Genomic DNA, 19,201 nt, shown 5'->3' on the forward strand with positions numbered 1-19,201 from the left:
AGTATTTAAAGTAAATGACCTGTTTCATCCCGTTTATAATCATGCTAGGAATCAAAATTAAACAACGGCCGTAGTTTCACGACTAGGCCATACGGTCGCAATTCTACGGCCGTTGTTTTGGCCTCAAAATAACAGCTGTTGAAAATAACAGCTGTTATTTTTCGTAGTGTGAACATAGCCTTAGGCTGCATGTAAAGGGATGTATTATTGAACCAAATTTCAAATGGATCTACAACACTGTGCCCAACGCCTGCTATAGACCCCTAATCAGGGCTGGACTGGCCACCTGACAATTTGGGCAAATGCCAGAGGGGCTGCTGTGCTATTTGGGCCAATCTCCTCTTCCCCTGCACTTTACAACCTGGTATATCACAGATTATAGAAGGCTAAGTACAAACAGGACTGTGCAGGGGGGGGGATCCAGCCCTGATACTAACTGACTGTGTAGCTCTGTATACTCCATCTTCCTGCCTGTTGTCTCTGTTTATGATATATATATATAGCTATATAGCTATATATAGCACCCTAAGATAACAGGTATATTGTAAGTGTTTATTTCCTATTGATAAGCCTATGGGGGAAAATGCATGCTGAATATGTTGCTTATCTTCTGACCACAGCAGCTGACCCAAAACTACACTCTATAGTTATTGGCAGGGTACAGAAGAAGGATGCCAGCCCTTTCTTCCAGTGCCTTGCTTAGCCTTGCCTCTCCTCATTGACCTGTCTGGCTAGGGTGACCCCGCCAGGAGTACTTCTCCCACCAGCTTAGCTCAGTGGATCATCAAGGCACGCAAACTCCCTCACCACGTCAAGGTGAAGGCACCAAGAGGGAGCCTCTCCACCCTAACCCAATTGCTGATGCCAACCCTTAATTTACCTTTCCTTCACTAAAACACACCAAGGCCCAGGCCTACCCAGCCTCCTGACACAGACCCCTTCCGACACCCTTCCCAGCACCCTTCCCAGCCCAGGGCTGCGCAGGCCCCCAAATTCAGAAACTACGCAATTCAGAAACTACGCAATTGCGTATTTTAACGCAGAACAATCGTATAAAGCCAACCTGCGTTTTGCCTGCTTATTTTTAAGACTGATTCACGCAGCAAATACGTCAAGTGGGTTTGTACCCTAAAACAGTAGTAGAGCTGTAGTGCATGCTGGGATTTCAGGATATGTTTGGGAAATTAATGGGGAAGATTTATAAAACTGTTCTTGTTGCCCATAGTGACTGACCACCCCCGAGCTTTCATTATTGGAGAGCTTGGTACATTTCAGTATTTTTTCCTACAATTAATACATGGGGGTAGGTTGATAAAAACGTTGCTTTTTACCTATAGCAACCAATCACTGCAGCTTTCTTTTTGTATTTTGTTCTTCAGAAATGAGAGCTGTGATTGGTTGCTATGGGCAACAAGGAGAGATTTACATAGTTAATACAGTTGAAGAAAGACGCATGTCCATCAAGTTTAAATTTGCTTGTAAATAGTTTTAAGGGTACGTTCACACTTACTGGATCCGCAGCGTATTTTCCGCTGCGGATCCGCAGCAGATTTGATTTAAATAACTGAACACAGCAACAAATCTGCACGATCAAATCTGCTGCGGATCTGCTGCGGATCCTGTAGGTGTGAACGCACCCTAAAAATGTATATCTATTAGTAGAAAACGCTGAGGAGACATATTGTGCTGTGCTGGCTCTCTATATAAACTAATATATAAACGAAATAATGGCGGCCATACAACTGTTTTTTCCTTAAAGATGTCCATGGCCACCATCCCTAATGTCATCTGTGTTCTCTACAGATACAAGTCAGCTGGTTACATGGCCCCCTAACATAACCAGTCTCCCCCCCATGAACAGTGCCCCCCTCCGCTGTCCTGTGTGAGGTGTGTACCAGTAACACTTACCAGTAGATGTTCTAGGATGATGTATCGGGGAGCTGTGCCGTCCATCAGGCGTCTGTGACAGGAAAAATGGGCAGAAAATTGCCACTCATAGACCTCAGGCCGCCACAAGACTTGTTTAGGGTAGCTTCACACGTACCGGATTCGCAGCAGATTTCACACTGCGAGATTGCAGCGAAATCTGCTGCGAATCCACGTAGTCTGAAGTTCTATGGGTTTCATATCTGCAGCGGAATTTTCATTCTGCTGCGGATATGTAACCCAGCCCCTTTAACCCCCCCCCCCCCCACCGCCAGCAGCCTCCGGCCTGGAGCATACATTACCTGCCCGGCGCCGCGGCTGTGTGTGAGGCTCCCAGCTCCCCTCGGTCCCCATCAGCCAATCAGTGCATGGCAGGGGTCTGTATTATGCAGGGGGAAGGGCTGTATTAACAGCTTGTGCTGCCCTAGGTATTCAGACTGAATAACCCCCATTAGGGAAATTCCACAATGACATACATGTGGATTTTGTTGCATATTCACCATGGATCCATCTCACCCCCATACAAAGCAAGTAGTAAAATCAGTTACTACTTCTACAGCCACAGCATGGTAGCAGCATTTACTTAATAGCAGGGTCTTATTGTGGGGGTCTGTGTTATGCTGGGGGTCTGCTTCTTGGGTCTGTGTTATGCAGAGGGCCTGCATTATGCAGGGGGCCTTATTCTGTTTTCTCTATTATGCTGGGGGCCTGCTTCTGGGGTCTGTATTATGCTGGGGACGTGATACCAGGGCCTTATTATGGGGTCTGTGTTATGCTGGGGGTCTACTTCTTGGGTGCTGATCAGCTGTTAGGCACCTGTACTACACAGTGAATGGGGCTGGAAACAGTTTGTCTCTGTTCACTGTGTAGCGGTGGTGACCTGTAACTGCAGCTCGACCGACCGGATACTTACCCTTTCCGACGAGTCCCGTTCCTGGAGCCGGTCCCGGGACGAAGATATCAGCACCCGAAGCCATACGCGAGCGCCGCTGAGATGGGTCCGATGCCCATAGAGAATGACGGCTCCATTCATTCTCTATGGGGGTCGGACTCATCTCAGCGGCGCACGCGCACGGCTTCGGATGCTGATATCTTAGTCCCGGGAGCGGCTCCAGGAACGGGACTCGTCAGAAAGGGTAAGTATCCGGGGGCTGCACCAGGGGGTCGGGCGGGCTCTATGCCCACGTCCCCAGTGACAGGTTTTCTTTAAGGGAACAGGATTAAGGGAATATCTTTGTCAAAAAACATCCCCGGCTGCGTTCACACTACGTATATTTCAGTCAGTATATTTCAGTCAGTATTGCAACCAAAACCAGGAGTGGATTAAAAACACAGAAAGGATCTGTTCACACAATGTTGAAATTGAGTGGATGGCCGCCATATAACAGTAAATAATTGACATTATTTTAATATAACAGCCGTTGTTCTAAAATAACAACAAATATTTGCCATTAAATGGCAGCCATCCACTCAATTTCAACATTGTGTGAACAGATCCTTTCCGTGTTTTTAATCCACTCCTGGTTTTGGTTGCAATACTGACTGAAATATACATATACTGACTGAAATATACGTAGTGTGAATGCAGCCTTTTAAACATATTTAACATAAACAGTGAACGGACCTTTGTGCTCTCTGATGCCAGGACTGCATTTTAGTCCCAGTCCAGCCCTGCCCATAATGATCCTTCTTGTACCTTTTATTATAGCAAGCTCCATTACATTCTATTTGATTACAGTATTCTCACCCCGAAGCATTGCTTCTAGATGAAAATATAGTGTCTCATGAAGGCATCATGGAGTGACACACAGAGTTGGGAATAGGATTGGTAATACCATTTGTCAATTCATTTGTACATCTCTAGGAGGAATAGCAGCACAATGCAGGGATAGGTTTACAGGTCAGCAAAGATAACTTGCATTCCCCCAGCACTACACTACCACTGCTACATGCAGTAATGCTAAGCTGTGCTCATGTGCCTTGCTGCTCCACAGCTTTCTCTAAGCTGAGGCAAGTGTTGGGGGGGAAGGCAGCCCTGAAGCTCCCGTTAACTTCAATTGAAGCGTAAACATGTTACTGTGCTAAAAAGAAGTGACGTCACTTGTTGTCTGCACAATTCCTTTTGAAGTCATGTATGTTATGTAATTGTTATTTAGGTAGCTACCTAATCCATTCGCTTGTGAAGCTACACTTTAGATACAAAAAATGATCTCTGATCCAGCACATGTTGGCTCAATTCCCACAGCAGGGTACATGACCTTCTGAGCCTTGGTGCCTGTCAGACTATGAGGGGTGGAAGATTTAACACCTGGAGAGCTGGCCCCCTGCGGACAGAAGGCCCGATCTGTACAAATAATAAAACACTATATATGTGTGTGTGTATATATATATACATATATATATATATATATATCCATACACATATGCCCCAAGGAAAATGGGAGTAGTAGGATAAGGCCAGCTAGGAGTAGTGGTGCTTCTGTAGCAGTATATGCTATTGCTGCAACTATAAGAGAATCCTCAGGGTTTAGTTATACGCTTAAGTATGGCTAAACCCTAAAGATCCTATTATAGCCATTACAGGAATACAATCTTTTAAGGCACTGATATACAGTCAATATCCAACTCAATTTGTCGAATCAAAACTTGAGTCTGTCTCTGTTCGAATTTCCTGCTGTTTGCAGGTCCCTGAAGCTCCAGTTGGTGTCTTTTTCACTTCCTGTTTTGGGCTTCCCATGATGCACTTTGTCTCCTGTGATGTCTTAGGCTCACCTCCCTCTTGATGATGTCATTGTCACAAAATGGCTGCCACAGAGTAGCCTGGGGTCAATAGTCATAAGGTAAGAATGAGTTTACTTCACTTCCTGGTAGGGGGTTGAGGGAGGAAAAGATAGGGAAGGGGGGCAGATAGGTGATTGAAGCATATTACAAAGTTATATAACTTTGTAATGTGTTTCAATTACTGGAAAAAAGCTTTTCACTGGAGTTGTCCTTTAAGGTATAGGGCAGCCACAATAATACACAAAATTAGGTGTATGTAAGGTCGGTCCTATTCCTATTTGTTATATATGTAGAAGACTTGGTTACTCATGGTCAATGGCGGATTATAATGTGGGTGGTTTGAGCGGCCGCCCGGGGCCCAAGGCTCCGGGGGGGCCCATGCCGCACCGCCCACATTAAGATGTTACATAGCAGCGTCAGCAGCACATCACTTTCGGGGCTCAGTGGGCCCCGAGTGATGTTCTGCTGTGGCGCGCTGTCGCTGGTGTCCGCCGCGGCGCCACCCCCTCTCTCTGATTCCCTGCTTGGTGGCTGCGGCCTGCGGGAACTCCCCCTCCATCCTTTGCTCCCTGACCCCTGCGGCTGTACGCTGCTCCAGGTGGGCGGGACGCAGGAAGCAGCTCAGCGTTAAGAAGAAGGAGCTGGCGTCTGGAGATGGAGCATGAAGTCAGCTGAACTTGAGGTGACTGTCACTGTGCACCGCCGCCCATGCTGAAGAACAGCACAGAACAGCGCAGAACAGTGCAGCAGCCACCTCCGGTCAAGAGGAGCAGCCTGTCAAACATGTAAGCAGTGTGGCACTAGGGTTGCTGGGACCGGAACATGGGGGCTGGGGGGCTGCCTGGCAGTGGGACCGGACAGGTCAATGATTGTTGGGGCAGGCTGCACAGGGGGGCCCAGGGGCGGGCTGGGCCGGGGGGCAGGGTGGCATATGCCCCCGGGCCAGTCCCCCTCAGTACACCTAGGGGCTGCAGCGGCCGGATGTTATTACAGCCGCCCTGCCACTTTAAGGTTCTCCGCTTAAGTAGCGGCCGCTGCACTTGCTTTCCAGGAGTCAGGCTGACTCTTCCTCACACTTCTCTTCACTCCATTGGTGGAGCAGGCAGCCTGTTCCATCAGGGAGTGAAGAGAAGTGCACAGCCCACAGAAGAGGATTAAGGAGGGAGAAAAGGACGCCTGCCGGGAGAGGAGCCGCCCACCACCTGACTGGTATCTGGGGAGGGAGTCTGGGGGGGGGGGGGGTTACTGTATAGAATTGGTGTCTGTAAGACACCAATACTATACAATGGCATAGGACTGGCTGGAGCAGAGGACACTCACCTCCCTGTCCGGCCAGACTCCTCTGTAATCTCCTCTGTAATGTCCGGACAGCCAGTGTTTCCTCCATGATTCTGCAGTGTGATTAGCCCGGCCTGCTCCTCTCTGCTCTGGTCAGACCTGACAGGAAGAGGCCAGAGCAGCAGAGCACCTCGGGACCTGCTAGTAAGTATATTGGGGAGAAAGGGGGGGCATTGTAGTTTCTTCTGTAACATGTGACTCTCCAATTATTGCAGAACTACAACTCCCATTGTACCCTGGTGGCAGGACATGATGAGAGTTGTAGTTTGGCAACAGCTGAGGAGACACTGGTTAGAAAGCAATGATTTAGGAGTACAGTTTATTTAGTAGTGTTCTCCAACATGTGACTCCTCAGTTAGTGCAAAACTACAACTCCCATCATGCCCTGGTGGCAGGAGATAATGGGGATGGTAGTTTAGGAACAGAAGGAAGGTCACCTGGTGGAGACCACACTAAATAAACTGTACCCCTAAATCATTGCTTCCTAACAGTGGTTCCTCAGCTGTTACCGAACTACAACTCTCATCTCATGTCCAGTACAGTACATTAGAGGGGGCAGTGGTACAGTACATTAGAGGGGACAGTGGTACTGTACATTAGAGGGGACAGTGGTAAATTAGAGGGGACAGTGGTACAGTACATTGTGAGCACAGTATTTGTTATAAACAGTGGCACTATTTATTACAAACACAGTTCATAAGAGACACAGTTTATCCAGGGGGGCAGTGGCACAGTTCATTAGGACAAAGGAGTACCATTCACTTAGCACAAGGTGGGTGGGTGGGGGGGCTTACTGCAGATGGAGGCACAAAGTGGGGGCCCAGCTTGTGATGAGGGCACAAAGTGTGTGGGGGGGGAAATACAGAGGGCAAAGAGAGGGAGCGCAACCACAAATGAGGGCACAAAGAAGTGGTCTTACTACAGATGAGGACACAACGATGGATCCTAACTACTGATACAGGCATTAAGAAGGGACCTAACTATAGATAGAGGCACAGAAAAGGGAAATGACTACAAATTGGTCTTCACAGAGGTCTCTGTTGCTGTTTAGGGGCACTATGATAGAAAGTTTGTATAGATGTGGTTAAACGTGCTGTAAAAGAAAGGTGCTGAAGATGTTTGTCTGGCATATACTGCTGTGATGATTTGTGGTTGGAAGAAGTCTTCATAATGGGAAAGAAAAGGACACCTGACCGACACAGATCAGAGAAGAAGTCACATGTGAGTCACTGGATGTGTCTGCACTGTATACTGAATATTGGCCCCTATGTGGTGGAGTGTAGTACCAGTATAGTAGTAATGCTTGTGGGTTGACAGTATTATTAAGTAACCTTTTATAATGTAGTTACTATGTGATTGTAGTATGTAGTACATGGTGTGGCAGTATTATTTGTCCCTTTTATACTAGTATTATTGGTAATATTAGTATACAGGGTTTGGTCAGTACTAGTATAATGTCCATACCAGGTACAGTCCAATCCAAAGCAGATTGCACTCTGGCCTCATATAAAAATCCTAGGGACACACACACACACAAAAAAAAGAATCTATACTTCCCTGTTCCCCAGTTCTCTCACAGATGCAGTTATCCTGTTCCTCACGTTCCTGCATTGTCATTTCCCGGCAGGAAGTACCCACTTACCCCAGTACGTGACTGGTCCACCCAACCTGGGGGGCCCAGGGTACATTTAATCCGCCACTGCTCATGGTTATTTGTGAATAAAGGAATAGAGTAGATACCCCTTAACTAAACAAAGGAAAGGTAAGGGTGGGCACATCTGTATATATATATATATATATATATATATATATATATATATATATATATATATACATACATATATATACAGTATATAAGGAGTACATAGAAATGTCACGCTAACTCACTAAGCATTGATATCCTAAGAGACAACATTTGATTCCTCTATACTGAATTGTTGTTGTTGTTTTGCGGCATTTATTTTATAGCTTTCTCCGGGTCCCTTGTTGGTAAAAGGTTGTACAAGCGGGCAGCAAAACTCAGATTAAAAATGAGCAAGGCTCACACTCATGACCTTGTATTTTCTCCACAGACTGGGAGAGGTAAAAGGCTTGACAAGCATTCCAGCTTCAGCTTTTACTTCACAAACACAAAGTGTCAACACAGATCAATCTCATTAGACGTGAGCCAAGACCTCTGGAGAAAACCACTGCTATTAGAACGGCTGGTTTGGGGGACCTTGGCCTTAAATAACTAGAAAAATGTGCCGTCTGTATTTCTGAGCAGAGAAATGAATCACACTGAAGATCTAGAAGCAGCAAAACATTCATGGTTCTGGGAAAACTGTATAACTACATAATAAATATTGGAGAAAATGATGTTACCTCTTACAGATGTGTTGTACATTCAATCCAAGTGATGCGGAACTATTTTACACTGTAGAACTATATCATTTCTCTGTGCTTTGGATTCCTGTATAAGGGTGGGTTCACACATACAGTATCGCAGCACATTTTACACTTTTCTGCAGCGAAATGGAGTACAAGGTAACTTTTTTTTTTTTTTTTTTTTTTTTTTTGTTCACATTATGCGTGTTTTTTTTGGCACTTGATGCGTTTTTTACTTTTTTGTAATGTTTGATTTGCACTTTATCATTGTACACATTTTGAAGTAATATTTCAATACACTTTGCACTTTATGCGCTTTTCACTTTTTTCATAATGATTGATTTGCACTTTATCATTATACATAATTTGATGAAATACTTTTATACACTTTGCACTTTATGCGTTTTTTACTTTTTTTCGTAATACTTGATTTGCACTTTATTAAATCACACAATTTGATGAAATACTTCCAAGCATTTTTTTCGTAATGCTTGGTTTGCACTTTATCATTGCACATAATTTGATGAAATACATTCAAACACCATGCACTTTATTTTATTGTACTTATCATCTATTGCACATTTATATTTTTTCACATTGGTCACATAAGATATATATTATTTTTATCACATACTTAGGCACAAAGATAACGTTTTTATTTAGTGATATGAACCTAGTATTATATGTTTATATCTTTATATATACACACATAATTTGATAGTTAGCAAGTAATTATTTCACATTGTTTAGTCATATACAATTTTTTGTTTATAACAATAATCAATGCACTTTAAGATCACCACCGAGCTTTTCTGTACTAAATATATATTGTATGAGGGGCATTATACATCCTATCGGCACGTTTGCTCTAATATATGTTCCGTGGCAAGTGCGCATGTCCAAAGGACTACTCCTCTTGCAGTGCGGGGCGGCCCATGTGACTAGCGGCGACGTCATGACGCCAAATGATCATGTGACCGGCGTTGCCGGATCACGTGGTCGGCGCCATGGCGCTGCTTCCGGTTTGGCCGCGTCGCACTTGTGATGAGGAGATGGAGGACGGAACATGCGCCGCATCAGCCACAGGTGTTAAGTAAGTAATAATGGAGGGTGATTGGTGGGATGATACTATATATACCCTGATTAGATGGGACGTCATCACCCCCGGACGAAGGCAACGAAACGCGCGTCGGGGTGGTGGCGTCCTGGAGGATACATACAACAAACTGTGAAAGGTAATTAATTGGCTGGATCCCTGTTTATGATGGGGTGGTAATGTTTAGAAGCAGGGGACTAATGAACTAGCTGTAGGTTTGTACATGAATTGGATGCACTAGCACTTTATTCTGCTATACTAGTAATACTATACCCTATTGCAGGAAATTTCAGTATATATCCCCCTGGTTTGTGATGTAAGTTGTAGGTCAAGGGACTCCAGCATATGTGATGTGTTTACAATAGGAATACCTCCAGGACAGCCACCGTTCTCTTTTTTAATGTTTGGTTATCTCTCTTCTTTTATAAATATATATGAATTATTTTAAAAAAGTGTATTTAATAAAGATTATTTTGCTACGTGAAATCAGTTTTTGTTCTTTTTTTGAATATAACTTAAAGGGGAAGTCTGGGCAAAATAATTTTAAGATATGTTACTGCCCAACAAAAGTTTTGAAAATTACTAAAAGACACTTATTATGAGAGATGCACCTGCTTACTACAGCATGTCACATCACATAAACTGCTGACACCTGCCACAGCGCAGTTTATGTGACATGGCATCACCAACTTTACAGAGACCAGAACAAGCCATGTTGTAGTAAGCGCAGAGAAAATGCACTATAGGTGTGTTTCCCATAATAAGTGTCTATTAGTAATTTTTATAACTTTTGTTGGACAATAACATATCTTAAAATTATTTAGCCCGGTCTTCCCCTTTAAAGGGGTAATCCCATCCCAGCTAGTAAAGTTATATATTTTTACAAATCCATTCATTTTAGCAACCTTACTTCCTCCTCCTCCTATGGGGGGTATGTATCATTTTTTTTGCATCATTATTTTTGCAAAAAAAGATGTTTTAAGCACAGCAAGCATTTTTTTGCAGCATTTATCCAGCCATTTGCTCTATTTTTGAGAAGTTTACACCGGCTGCGCCATTTATGAATTTTTTCAGTCATAATGGGCATGGTTTTATGTGAGCTACTTTTTTGCCACATTTATGTGCAATTTTTTTTTTTTTTTTGCGCAAAAATGGTTGCATAGCAGTACTCCAGTCAGATCCTAGCGTAGTTTTTTAGCCTTTTTTTTTTTTGCTAAAAAAAAAAAAGAAAAAATCATAATTAAGCATTATTTATCAAGGCCTGTACTTCTATTAATAATTTTATTGCGCATGGATCAGAGAAAGTGTGCAAGTACAAAATTATTATTAATTCTTGCGCAGATTATACATACCCCCCCCCCCCCCCATATCTCTACATTATAGCTGTACACACACAGTGCTTTTGGAGCAGAACAGTGGTCAGTAACCTAAACAATGGGCTGTAAACAATAGGAGAGAAAGAGCTGCATATCAGAAAAAGGAGGAAAGTTAAAAAAAAGTATTTAACATGACAAGTCCTACAAGTATAATGATTGGAGAATGATTGGCATACAGCTGTTAGCCAGTTATAGCTTTATAGGAAAGCATTATTAAGATAATTGTAGCATTACCTTATAGCACAAAACAAGTCTAATGAGTGGCTCATGGTGACTTTGCAAGTCGTCCTATCTCACTGAACCCAATGAACACCAAATTACTGTCAGTAAGATTATGAAATAAATGAGTAAAATGTGAAGTTATTATAGTTACTGCATTATCGAGTCAGTGTGGTCGGGTATCCAAATAATGAGTCAGAAGTAAGGAAAGACCTCCGTTCCTTCTGTTCATGTTCACTAGATTCCTGTAAACACAGTGTTCTTCAGTGGAATCTGTTATTATTTGTTGGCAATCAATATCTGAAGAGCTGTAGTTGGAAGGAGAGCGCGTTGACCGAGGGATTTCACAATAAAAGCTAATTGACAGTTCTGTACATTCTTCAGAAGGTATAGTCTTCAAAAGACATTGTGCAAGTCATGGCATCTGTGCTAGTCTAGTGCCATGCTATATATCAGTAATGGTGAGCTTGTTTTTTTACTTGGAAAAGTCATCCTTTTTATTAGGATTCCCTGGTGTCTTTTTTTTTCTTTTTCTTTTTTTTTGCGATGCAGATTATTGTGTCATTCTCTGCTAATGCAACTATTTCAAGGGATTACAATATGGATAGGGCCTTAAGGATGTCAAATGTAATATAACATATAAGACATATACAAGTAGCCTGTATTTTACTTTCATTGGTGTTCTAGCCTGTGTCATTTTTTTCGGTAATTACAGCACACTTCTAAATACCTAACAAGCACTTAACAAGACTGCAAATAAAACGAATGTACCATTAGGTACATCACTTTGGATTTCTTACATGAACAGACCGACACCGGTGTGTCCTTTTTTTAAACTGCGGCCCAGTTCCCGCACACGCCACTGGTCTATTCCCGAGCACGCAGGTTCACCGCCCCCCAGGTTGACAATCTACCCTCTGTGATGCTGCTCTATTGATTCTAAAGGAGCCGAATCATAGAGGGTTTTTGCCACATTTGGGCGCCTGCCTCCAGTGCTTCATGCCAGTGCTCCGGAATAGACTGGTGCAGTGTGCAGCAACTGGGCCGCAGTTAAAAAAAAAAAAAAAAGACCACACCACTGTTTCCCACACCAATGCGGGTCTGTTCTTGTAAAAATTCCAAAGCGATGTACCTAATAGTACATTCGATTTAAGGGTATGTTCACACTATGGAATCAGCAAGGAATTTTAAGTGGAGTTTGCGACATGTCAATTCTTTGGACATTGAGTCAATGGGACAGGCAGGATTTCAAGTGGAGTCCGCAGAGTAAACTTTATAATCTTGTCTTGCCGATTCTGTAGCGTGAACATACCCTTATTCTAAGTTTGGCTGACTCTTTCTAACAGGATACTTACTGCATACACATAACATAGATACAGTTGTACTATAATCTAGATTTTAACATAAATATGAAATATCCCAGTCCTCCATATGACAAACTAGACATGGACTCAGTTATTGTTTATTTTGCGCTGGACGGGGTGCAGAATCTGAAGGATTACCTATTCCTCAGTAAGTATGGTGGACAGCAGTGGATTTATTTTTGCAAGAAAGTAGCTGTCGTTTTTCTAATCCTTGATGAATCCTTTAAATTTAAATTTACTGGTGGCTTTTCCTCTCCTGTGCTACCAGGGGGTATTTGAGTACACTGAGCTATTATGAGGACTCACTACTATAAGTAATGCCTGGTTCTGCAGCTTTGAGATTCAATAGTACAGGTACCTTGCTTTGAACCAGCTTTCCCACCACTACTTGCTGTATTCTCCTAGTCAGACTTGAGAAAGTACAAGTAGTGGACGGAACACGTGGGGTTCCTTACACCCCGACCTGAGACCCCCTGACTTGTCCTGAATGCTGACTTTGTACTGACCTATTTAGTATTTATTCCATTGTGTCTATTGTTTTGGCTGCACACAGCACTTTTATTGTATCATTATGGCACTTTGTATTTTGATTGTTTATGCACTAGCACTTTGGTGTTTTTAGGTACTTGCATTTATTGTGGATTATCTATATACTGGGCAGATTTATTATACAGGGGTAGTCTTATTTATTGTATAGGACGGGGAGTGAGCTGAGGTTATAACCAACAGCTCTAGATGTTTGGGAGGTTTAAATTGTTTTTAGGGATTTAGGATCATGTATGTTTAATGTTCTGTATGAACTTTTTGTGTTTATTTTGATATGTAATAAAGTATTGTTTGATTTTTGATTATTTTGGTGTACTGGCCGGATGATCTTTAGCGCTGCAGAGTTCTGATGCGGGCTCATCAGTGCGCCCCTGCATCAGAATTCCCCACTGCCCACTATGGAGTGCGCGGCCGGAGCCGCTCGCTTCATAGTGTGCACTGACAGGGTTTTCTGCTGCCGCTATTCAATAAATAGCGGCTGCTGCAGAAAACTGACATACCATGTGTATACGCTCCGGCCAGGATTCCATAGACGGCAAGGTAACGTATATTTTTGTAATAATCACAGCCGTTGTTGCAATCGGCAACAACAGCTGTATTTTTACGAAAATATGTGGTGTAAACATGGCTATATACTGCATTTTTGTATAACATTGGTAGTTCTATTGTATAGTATTTGTGCACCTATCTTCATATTTTTTGTAGTTGTGCACTCTCAGACTCTTTTGCGTTTTTAATATTAATTTGAAGTCCCCCTGGGAGAGATCAATGCAGTATACATATACAGCACTGATCCATGAGATCAATGCTGTATTGCTCTGGGCTGCTGCTATGGATTGCCAAGCCGGGATCAGCATCATTGTGATGCTGAGGCCCGGCCGGGTAAGATTATTGGATCACCCCTCTGCAATCGCATTGCGGAGGCGTGTTGCATCCAATAGAAGGCTTTTGAAGGCATTTGAATGAAAATTTTGACAGCTGTATTTAACTGTCTTGATTAGCGGGGGTTGTGATCAGCCAGGAGCGCGGTGGTTCAGAATGGGGTCATGGCACGGCCCCCTCTGACCCCCCCCCCCGCCATGGGATGCTAAGGGGTTAACAATATCTGACATACGCCAGTCTCCTGCAGCTCCTCCAGCTGTAAAGTCACATACTCAGCCGATGGATCACCAACTCAGCCAATCAGTGACTGGGATGGGACACTGCACAGTCACTGACTGGCTGAGCAGGCAATCCATCAGCTGCTCCGTGACATCGCAGCTGGAGGAGCCAGGGCTGAGACATACACAGAACCCATGCAAAAATGACTTTAGCCAGCTGTGAGAGACCTGAGAGCAGCGCTAGGGTATGGGAGTGGGAGTTACAAACAAGTGAACATAATGGGGGAGATTTATCAAAGGGTGCAAAATTTAGATTGGTGCAAACTGGCTACAGCAACCAATCACAGCTCAGTTTCCAGCTCTGGTGAAAGGAAAGCTGAGCTGTGATTGGTTGCTGGGAAAAGTTTGCACCAGTCAAAATTTTACACCCTTTGATAAATCTCCTACAATGTGTACATACATATTACATACAAATATGCACAACATATACACACATCATACACAGATATAAAAAAAAAAGCACATTACCTATATGCATACATAGTAAACACACACTATATATACATACTTCATATACTGATATAAACAAATGCACATTATATATATGCATAGATAATGCACACATACACCCTACTCACTTACATACTTCATGTTCACAGATTTACCTCTGGTACAGGAAATCACCAGGTACAGCTCACATGTTGTCAGATCTGTTGCTCCAAGGTCACACTGTGCAGGCTGCAGTCCCTTTCCCTCCCTCTGTGTCCCAACTGCCAGCAGCAGCACATAAAGCAGATGGAGGCAGTCTGAAAGGAGAAGGGTGGGGAAAGGTCCCAGGGCTTGGGTGGGGAAAGGTCCCTGGGGTTGAAACCCCAGGTTACTAAAGAGGGGCAGTGAGTAACTGGGTGACAGACGTGTGCAGCAGTCCTAGGGGATTATGTCATTATGGAGCTGCTAATCAGGGAGGCCTACCAAGGGGTAGGGCCCACCTAGAGATTGTCCTGCTCCTTTGTGAGCCAGTCCAAGCCTGGTGCAGAAGGTATAATAGAAATACACTATGGTCATATTGGAGGTTGTAGTATTGTAGGTATAGAGTATCAGAAAATTTGTATTTTGCTCTTGCCAAGTGGTCGGGCCATGTTGAGAGTTGTGGTGTTTTATGCAGAGAGTATAATAGAAATAGATTATGGTCATGTTTGGGGTTGAAGTATTCTGTGTATGCAGCCAAATTATATATTATGGTCACATTGAGAGTAGTTGTGTTTTATGTTTTTACAGAATTTGTACTGTATGACACCGGCCATTCTGTAACCCGGCCATGTCACAGAACGGTTGGTGTCAGTGAAGTTCATGCAGTACCGGCCGGATTAACTTAATTTTTGTTGAATTTGGGATACGGGCACATTCTGGTGTGCCCACATCCCAATTTACCATAGCACACGATGGAAAGTGCAACCGCTATTCGGTGAATAGCAGCGGGAAAAAACTAAAATGAAATGCTTGGAATAACAGCTGGCTCTGATTCCCTCTGACTTCAATGAAATGTATCTTTTCTAATAATCATGGCCTTTGTTGCAAATTGCAACAACGGCTGTGATTAATAGAAAATATACTTAGTGTGAACATAGCCTAAGGCCGGGTTCACGCTTACTAAGACACCGGCCGTTCTGTGACCCAGCCATGTCACAGAATGGCCGGTGTCAGTGAAGTTATTCTGGCAGATATTACTGTATCACTGGATGAACTTAATTTGTGCTGAATTGGGATGTGGGCGCATCTGTGTGCGCCTGCATCCCAAATTCCCATAGCACACAATGCAGAGTGTGGCCGGAGCTGCACTTTCCATTGTGTATCCTGTGGATTTTGCAGGGGGGGCAGCTACCTAGGCCACACCTGGATGTATGGGTGGTGGGGGTGCAATACTTTGCCTTGCCCCTGATGCTGTCCACACACACAAGAGCCACTGGGTTGTGTATATACAGTATGATGTATATTTATGGCGGTGTCCATGTTGCTATAATATACTACCTTTTAACAAGCCTTGCAGATATAGGTATAAACCTTGCGATACATGTTTTTTCTTCAAGATTTGCGTGCCCCTTTAATCCAGGGATACCCACATACATGCTCCATCCTACTTGCACTTATTGTGCAGGTGATAGATCTGTGTAGCAGGCAGATGTCCAGCTTTATCACTTTACAGTATGTGATGGATCCCCAACTCCCAAGCATAAGAAGTTCAACCAAAAAAAAAACACAAAATAAAGACACAACACATTGTAATCAGGTGTCAAAGGGGCCCAATTTTATTTAAAATTACATGACACTGAAAATGGCAGACCCCCGACTCACGAAGAGTCGCCCTCCAGCACTCAGGCGAGGAAAAACCTCCTGTGGGGGAAACCTCGAGGGAGCCATGGCTGGAGAGTTGCCCCTCACCTGGGCTTAGAGGGTTATACCATACTCTATAATAGTATAATAGTATAATAAACTGGATCTGAGAGATCTGGCTGAAATATCTGTCACCTTATTGATGGCTAGGCAGGCGGATGTATTTCTTCTACCTCACAGATCCAGGTCCACTTCTTAAGAAGGTGGAGACTCGATGAAGGGGTAGTCTAAAGCAGACCACCCCTTTTCCCCTGCTAGAACCTCCAAATTACATCACGGGTAGGGGGCAGTACAGTAGTCAAGCTCAAGGTCCTCTGGCGCATCCAAGATGGCACTGATCAGGGTGCGGTGCATTGCTTTATGGAACCTTTATTATGACATAAGCGCTTGTCATCACAGTGCACGGTTGCCATGGTTACTTCAGGTAAACACATCTGAAGCATTAACCTATTAATGACTGGCAATGCACTTTACTGCAAAGGTCATTAAACACACTTGTGACCAAGCACACAGCTTATGGTTAGGCCACACTAAAACCAATAAATAATATGTTTGATGTGGCCCATAGCAACCAATCACAGCTTAGCTTTCGTTTCTCAAATTATTTTGGCAAAATAAAAGCTGAACTGTGATTGGTTGCCATTTGCAACTTAGACAGTCTAACTTGCCCATAGCAACCAATCAAAGGTCGGCTTTAATTTATAAGAGCTTGTTAAGATATGAGAGGTGAGCTGTGATTGGTTGCTATGGGCAAATCAGACCATGTTTTGTCTGTGGCTGATTGATAAAGCTGCTCCATTGCTGTAAAGCTTATGATGATGATGACTGAAAACACAGGACATCAAGCTTCCCCATAATGCTTTGCAGCCAGCCCTTCCTCCATACCTTCTAACTTTTTGGAGGGACACTTGTGGTTCACAGACATTTCTGTACACTACAATTCCCAGCATTTCCAGTCACTCAGTTTAGCATCCACTGGTATATGGTTATATACGGAGGATTTGTTAACATGAAGCAGACTGCTGACAATCTGATGAAATTGTATGTGGAAAGAGCTGCCACAGAGTATTATACATCAATCTGTTAAACTAAATAGAGAAGGAGGAGAAGTCCAATGAAACTAACAAATCTCAGGTAGGTAGGGGGGGGGGGTGCAGGAACATAATAAAGGAAATATAGTTACCCGTCCCTGTGCCCTTGAAGATCTCCCTTAATGATATCCAATAGCCACCGGCCTCCTCCAGCTGCAACATCACGTACGATGGATGGCCCGCTCAGCCAATCACTAACTGGGGATGGACACCGCTGTAGTCAGTGACTGAGCAGGCAATCCATCAGCCGAGTATGTGACATTAAGTTGGGGCTGTGACATATGTAGAATCTGGTCGAAAATCACTGAAAATGACTTCCAGCGGCTGTGGGAGAGAGAGCGGTGCAGGGGTGCGGGGGCTGGTGACTGGTATCTTTATTATCTTCCCGTACTCCCCTGCCTGCCTGTCATTTGTTACGAGACTTCTGTCAGCTGTAATGCGAGTTCCAAACTGCTGACACTGTTAGATGCTGTCAGGTCAAGAAGACACATGGTACGGCAAATATATTTGTCTGTGCTTCTATAGCATAGAATATGTTTTTATTCTCTGGTAGAAAGAGTCAGACAGGGATGCCCACCTCCTGCCAGGGGCCACCAAGGGGTAGGGCCCACCGGGGGATTCCCTTGCTCCCCTGTGGGCCAGTCCGAGCCAGAGTATATAACATTATTCTCATAACTACCAGAGATTGGACCCCTGCCGAATAACCAGTGATAATGTATTATACTAATGTGGCTGCACGTGTGGTGTCTCACTATGGGTGTTACAGTTATATACACCCTTCGCAAAAATCTGTACTTTTTGTATTCTTATCGTAGTAAAAGTAGTACTAAGAGTTTGCCACTAGATGTTGCTGTATTATGTATGTGTATATGGAAGTATGGAAGCTGCACAGCTGAAGGATCGCAAAGGGTTATTGTTTTTGTGTGTCACCAGACTCTGTAGACCAGTAGGATTTCTGCTTTCTTCTCCCCTATTATCTCCTTCCGTTCCTCTTCTGTTGCATTCTTTCACCAACTCTGAGTGCACCTTACACGCTAGGGAGGAAGTTAGTCACATGGGTGGAGGAGGAGCATAAGTCTTTTGCTCTTGACATTGTCGAGAAGGGACACGAGCTATATAGCTCTCCACAGTGGTCCTATCTGGGCCCAAGTTCAGTCTTGCTAGTTTCCCGCATGGGGAGGACGCAAGACAGCATGTCTCTCATAACTTTCTCACTAGTAACACTACAAAGCACTATGCACTGTTAAACTCCTCTTGAGAGAGGAGCCAGAGATAACCTCAACCCACGCCATGGACAACCCACGCCATGGACAAGGAGAATTCACAGAGCAGGACAGTATCCACTACAGAGCTAAAGAGCCAGGAACTGATCCGGACAGAGCAAAGTTGCAGTAGCCTATGAACTCTGTCTCGCAGTGCACTTGTCAGCAGGGATCCCTCAGCATTCCGCTCATCCCAGGTAACAAGGTCTGGGGCCAGTGTCACCCATTAGGAAGGTTCAGCCTAGACTAGTGGGCATAAGGTGGTGTGAAGACTGAAGTCAAAGTTCAATACACGGGGACAGGTGTTCTTCTTATTCTTCTTATTCTTCTAAGTATTCTACCTC

Source organism: Dendropsophus ebraccatus, chromosome 12, assembly GCF_027789765.1.
Source record: "Dendropsophus ebraccatus isolate aDenEbr1 chromosome 12, aDenEbr1.pat, whole genome shotgun sequence".
NCBI lineage: Eukaryota > Metazoa > Chordata > Amphibia > Anura > Hylidae > Dendropsophus > Dendropsophus ebraccatus.